We start from the raw sequence: 7,062 nt of genomic DNA on the forward strand, positions 1-7,062 counted from the left end.
ATCGGAGCTTGGAATATCATGCTGAAACAAATATTCTCGCAGATATTTACAGTGTTGTGGGGTGCTGGTACGTTTAAAATCGTTATATAAAGGCTAGACTGTGATTTAAAAAAACAAATGTTGAGATCTTTATATAATATTTACAAAAAAACGGTGCGGGAAATGGACATGATTTCATTTCCGGATGCGGGAAGCGGGAATATAATAAAAATAAAAAAAATCTGTTTTGGAAAAAATAGGTGCGGGCGGGTCCGTCGAACAAGGAATCAAATTGGTGTGGCCTAAACAACCAATAACACTTAAAGGATACAACATAGAAGAAGTGGAAAATTTTACGTATCTAGGTACTAATATCAGCCAGGACAACGGCACTAGCAAAGATATAATGGCAAGGACCAACAAAGCCAGAAATTCATTCTGTAGATATCGAACAGCATGGAAAACAACATCAATATCCAGGTCCACAAAAATTAAAATCTATAATAGCAATGTAAAATCAGTTTTGCTATATGGTGCAGAGTCATGGAGGGTTATAAAATCTGACTTCAACAAACTGTCACCTTTCCACAATACTCATGTCTTCGAAAAATTTGCAAGATCTTCTGGCCAAAAACCATCAGTAATAAAGAACTACACACCCTTACCTTACAACTAGACATCAGAGTAGAAATTAAAGAAAGGCAATGGAAATGGTAAGGCCATGTTCTACGAAAAGACAAACATGACATAACAAGGATAGCTCTACGTTGGACACCAGCAGAGGGGAAAAGAAAGAGAGGGAGACCGAAAGAAACATGGCGACGTACAATAGAGAGCAAACTAAGAGTCATGGGAATGACATGGGGAGAAGCCGAAAGAAAGGCACAAGACAGGCAACAGTGAAGGGCGTTGGTAGTGGCCTCATGTGCAAGTACGCACGAAGAGGATTAAGTAGGTAAGTAAGATCCGGCTTCAAGTTCACATAAATAGAAGACACACAATATTTGCAACGTCAGGATTGCATTGCAGACCAAGCATAAATACGTATATGTAAGGTGGTATTTTTTGCCTATACTTTTTTATTCTCGATTTTTTTACATATTTTCCTCTATTCTTGATTTGTTTGCCTATTTATCTGAAACATTTTTTTTAGTCCATGCTTCACTATTCGATAGACCCCAACAGATCCTCCTTTAAGTTTATTATTCTGTCTTGTATTGGTGGTCTCATATTGGTATCACGTAATTGCAGAAATGAAAAAGAAAACCTCTTCATGTATATTTTTTTTTGCCAAAAAAGGGGGGACAGTTGGTATCACGTCGTCGTTGTCATCATTTGGTTTCTGGACAAAATCTTTATTTAATGTAGATAGAAATATATGAAATTAAAACGCAAGGTTTATAACCACAAAGGGAAGGTTGGAATTCATTTTTGGGGGATTGATCCTAACAGTTTAGGAAGGAGGGGTCAAAAGGAGGCACAAAAATTATGTTTTTGTTTTATAGTTTCTAGATAACTTGTGAGAAGGTGTATGAATCTATGTAAAATTATACCACTAGTTTCCATCCCACAAATTGATGGTTAGGATTGGCTTTGGGTCGTTACGGATCAAACCGTTCAGGAATTAGGGGCATAAAAGGAAAAAAAAAAACAAGGGTTTCCTGGTTAATATATTTTACACGTGTTTTTCTCTGTATCTTACATTGTTCATATAAAAAAGAAGATGTGGTATGATTGTCAATGAGACAACTGTCCACACGAGACCAAAATGACACAGACATTAACAGCTATAGGTCACCGTACGCCCTTCAACAAGGTTGAAGATTCATGACTGGTTTCATTTGACCTTTAAAGCTTAGAAAAAAATATGGTACTGTAAAATCACACATTGAAATTTATTATATGTTTTATGAAGAATTTATGTTTAAGGTCCAAAAGAAAATATTACCAGCAAATCAGGTTGAGAAATTGTAAATGCGATTTGATAATGAATCCTGCTTTGTACACGATCATGAAGAATTTATGTTTAAAGTCCAACGGCAAATATTACAAGCATATCAGGTTGAGAACATGTAAATGCAATTTGATAATGAGTCTTGCTTTGGACACGATCATGAAGAATTTATGTTGAAGGTCCTACGGCAAATATTACAAGCATATCAGGTTGAGAACATGTAAATACGATTTAATTGATAATGAACCCTGCTTTGTACAAGATCATGAAGAATTTATGTTTAAGGTCCAATGGAAAATATAACAAGCATATCAGGTTGAGAACATGTAAATGCGATTTGATAATGAACCCTGCTTTGTACAAGATCATTAAGAATTCATGTTAAAGGTCCAACTGCAAATATTACAAGCATATCAGGTTGAAAACATGTAAATTGCGATTTGATAATGAGTCCTGCTTTGTACAAGATCATGCAGAATTTATGTTTAGGGTCCAATGGCAAATATTAAAAGCATACCAGGTTGAGAACATGTAAATGCGATTTGATAATGAATCATGCTTTGTACAAGATCCATACAGATCTGAACCTGATAATTCAAGAAATGTAACTGGCAGCAGGAAAGCCTGCGAGTCGATCAGTGTTTGATCTGATACCTTTCTCTCTAATGCCGCATTTTATCACATAATAGAATAAAAAAGGGCGAAAGATACCAGAGGAACTCAAAGATTGACAATAAACTGACAACGCCATGGCTAAACAATAAAAGTAACTTGTATGTCACATATGGTTAGTATACGCCCAATCCTTGTATTTTAGTAATTTAATTTACTTAATATGATATGTCCGTTTCATTGAATTGCTAAGAGCATGACTCTCTTATACAACTATATATAGGTATCACTTATAACGATCAGACTCGGTTCGAACGTGGCTGTTTATACACCCCATGACAGCAAATCGACCGCCCTTCTTTGACATATAGAGTTTACTGGTGGATGAATGGGATATGTCCAGCGATAACAATATTTCTATAATTGAGTCAATTTGAACCCTAAATTTTGACTCCCGCCGTAGGTTAAATGATAGGTGATTATAAAATAATAATTGACCATTTCAGGAGTTTTTTTCGAGGGATGTAGAGGGGTTTGGGGTTTTCTTAGGGGGGGGGGGCAGAAAATTAACCACTTTCCCCATACATTGCCTGAACAAATGTTTTCTACCCAGAATATGTGTCCAAAATCAATAGTTTACCTTTAATTCTTTGCATGTACGCGCTACCTCACGAAATTTGCCGACCTTTTCCGAAAGAATGAAATAGCAAAAATAAATACAAAGAACAGGTTTTAATTGCCGTGCTTAAAAACGCAATTAATAATAGTCCTTGACCGGAAAATACGCTAATCAGACAAAAACCTTGGAAACTGTTTTTGTTTATATGTAATTGAGTGTGTAAGCTATTTACGCACTACACTAAGGTAAGTTTATATGTGTCAGTATTTGTCGGATATAATTAATATGTTTTATAGTGACTTTTCTTTCAGAATTTGATTAACAGTCATATTCAATCAAGATTTTTATTCAATAGGTCATATTTTTTTTTTAAAGTTCTGGCATTTTTTACTATTTCATGACTATCACAAGATTATTTCGTTTTGTAATCGAATGTACTTGCATCGTCATTGGTTTGCAATCTAACGGCAAAAATAATGTGATAATGCAAAATGTAGGTGAAGTTGACTGATTGATATAGCAAGAGGCGAATTTGGATTTAAACGAATTTTAAAGTTGATTAATTTTATGTTTTTCTTTTCATACTGAATTCCCGAAAAATACACTTTTGTTAGTCCAATCACAGTCACTTAAATATCAATTGTATATTCAAATTTGATAGAAATGCAAGTGACAGTGGTTTGACCTTTTTAACGTCAGTCCTGTAGTAAAGATTAATTGATTGATTGTTGGTTGCTTAACGCCAGTGGCAAATATTTCATGCATATTCAGGACGAGATCAAGTTGACAATAAATACAATAGGTATGTATAGTAGTAATTGATGCCAATTGGGATGATAGTCGGGGAAATTTTGACAGCCATTAGAAAATATGGGTATTTTGGATAAGGACAGGAATTTTGCCTCGCAACAGGCCACCTACGAACCCCACAAAGAGTTGTAGCAAGGGTTCTAAACGTGCAAAGAGCGCGAAACTTTCTTTACACGAGTTATCGGATTTATCGTCCCCATTCTGATCGGATGTGTCTGCAATCTAAATCAAATTAATGAAGTACTGAACATCAGATGACCGCAAGCTTAAAAGTAATTTTTCGGTACGGTTGTATAAATGTTTTCAATGATTTTTCATATCATTTTTTTTTCTTTTTTTTTCTTCCCAGGAGTATCTACCGAAAAGAAATGAATTTAGAACAAGCGAAAAGGAATGTTAATTTGCACAAGATACTGTCCGCGGTCGCCGGATTTTTTATTTTTATAGATCGGTTGAAAACCCAAAACTAATATGCATTATGGAAATTTAGGCGATAGCAATATTATACATCGGAATGACCTCAAGGTCATCTCGATATAAAAACATGTTAACATCCCGGCGTGTGTCCCAAGTCAGGAGCCTCTGGCCTTCGTTAGTCTTGTATGATTTTTAATTTTAGTTCCTCGTGTATATATCGGAGTTAAGTATTCCGTCTATAATCACTAAACTGGTATACATTTTTGTTTATGGGCCAGCTAAAGCAGGCCTCCGGGTGCTGGAGTTTTTTGCTACATCGAAGACCCATTGGTGGTCTTCGCTTGTTGTTTTCTAATGGGTCGGGTTGTTGTCTCTTTTCGACATTCTCCATTTTCATTCATTGATACTTATATACTAGTAGTAAGTTATAGTCCATCCTGCATAACAAACGGACGCCCTACTTTAGCAAGCGTTGTAATGCCGGTCAGAAGAACACCAAGTGACCATATTTCGTTGAACCTCGTTCACAATTCGCCATTTCAAAATCTAATGCATTCTGGGTAATATTTTCTAAAACGTACACCAAAACGTTGAGATTGGTTTAAAACGCTCTAAACAATGGAAATTCAACCAATGACGTAACGTTATTTTCCTTTTGGTGTACGAACAATGAGATTACCCAAAGTCCTTTAGATTCTGAAACGGCGAATTGGGGTTAAGTAAAGATTAATGAAAAATCATTGTTTTTACGAACATCATGATTATTCAACATATTTAATTCACTATTTAATTTCGTAGACAAAATACGCAATACGGTTCGATAGAACACGTACTTACAACTAATAATGGTATATCGGAACAACAACCTAGTTCTTAAGAACTTATAGGAAATAACTATACAATCTATTATAATCAATTAGACCACTATATCCACCAGAGTTAAAATGAAGTACATTAAAGTAAGCATAGGCAACCACACGACCTTCAACAATGAGGAAAACCCATAACGTAATTTTATAGTCTGCCATAAAAGGCCCGGACGTGACAAACAAAAATTGAAACAATTCAAATGAGGAAACTGATGGCTTAAATGATCTTATTCTAATTGAATTTGCATTATCTATTTCTAAATAAAGACTTAGTTTAGGAAAGAAGATGAAATCATCGTGTTTGAAAAGGTATATACTTTATATATGTCGGATCAAAGAAAACATATTGATAATTTATATTAAACTGTTGTAATTCAGATACCTACAGCTTTATAAAACTTTTCAATTCTTGCAGTTTTCATTTAATATGCGACAAACAGGATCCATCACTCTATGCGGAAGCGCTAATACTGTGGTCTACATCGAAAATTTCTTTTGTTCTTTCTTCCTATGGCTAGCCGTTATCAAAATTAATGATTCAAAGTCCAGATTTATTTCATAAAGGTACTCACAGCGTTACATGGAATGAATGATTGATTCTTTAATTGCTGCTCGCTAAACATCCAGTGGCAAGTATTTCAGGTATCATCAGGACGAGAACAAATGAATCATTGTATACAATAGCCAGGTCCGTAACGTGGGCCGACAAGGACGAAGGGCGGTAAAAATGGACTTTGTGTATGTTTTATATGGTATGTTAGATGGGGACAGAACATTAAATTGCCTTGCAAAATACCTAAGGATGACACTGTCTTTGACATGATTCGTTAAATTAAACGTCTACCTATACCGATTAAAAGTGGCCACATATTCATATATCTCGCACGGACAGATGGAAGCTCTTTGTGGTGGAGTCTTACAGAAATATTTTGTTAAATGATTTATGTTTCGTTTAAAAAAAAATATGATCTACATTCTTTAAGGAAGTAATTCATGTTCTTTCCTCAAGTGAACATGTTTACTAATGCAGTAGCAGCGTGTTGCTCTTATTCAAATCAAGTTTTGTTTCGTGCATCTAGTATATATGAAAAATTATGACATTTGCATAATAATATGTCCTTGAATCTATATTATCACGTACTATGTACACATGCATATATACCTGTAACTGAAAACCCTTATGCTTTACTTCATTTGGTTATATATAAGACAAGAATGAAATGTTTTGCTACAAAGCCAGTCATATTATAATTCCAAAACTATTATCGTATAACTCCTTTAATATAGGGCAATTCATAAACTAGAAAACAGACATATATATCAGGAATTGATCCGCTTCGCTTGCATTTTTTTGTTGTTGAATGGCACAGAAACGAATAATTTATACTGATACATACATTTTGTACAAAGCAGTACTGTACATTAAATGGGGTATTATTTTTAATGTCAGTATCAACTTATATTAAAATACGAACACTTTAAAAACATTTTATATATTTGGGCTGCCTTGTATATTTTTTGTCACAAGGTAAATTTTGAATATAATTATATACCTAAGTATATCAATTTTCATCGAAATCCAAGCAAACAAAGTTGTTTCTCTAAATTTATGTTTTTATTGAAAAGATTAAGTGTAAGCTGCATATTTGACAATTCGAAAAAAATTAAGTAGCATATTGAAATGAACTTTTCGTTGCAATCCTAATACATATTTTATTCCCTCAAATGTGTTCAATTTGAACACAAAATTTTTCTTTTTTTTTTTAACCAAACATGCATAAGTACTTAATTCAAAATCAGTT

This window comes from Mytilus trossulus, chromosome 4, assembly GCF_036588685.1.
Source record: "Mytilus trossulus isolate FHL-02 chromosome 4, PNRI_Mtr1.1.1.hap1, whole genome shotgun sequence".
Classification (NCBI taxonomy): domain Eukaryota; kingdom Metazoa; phylum Mollusca; class Bivalvia; order Mytilida; family Mytilidae; genus Mytilus; species Mytilus trossulus.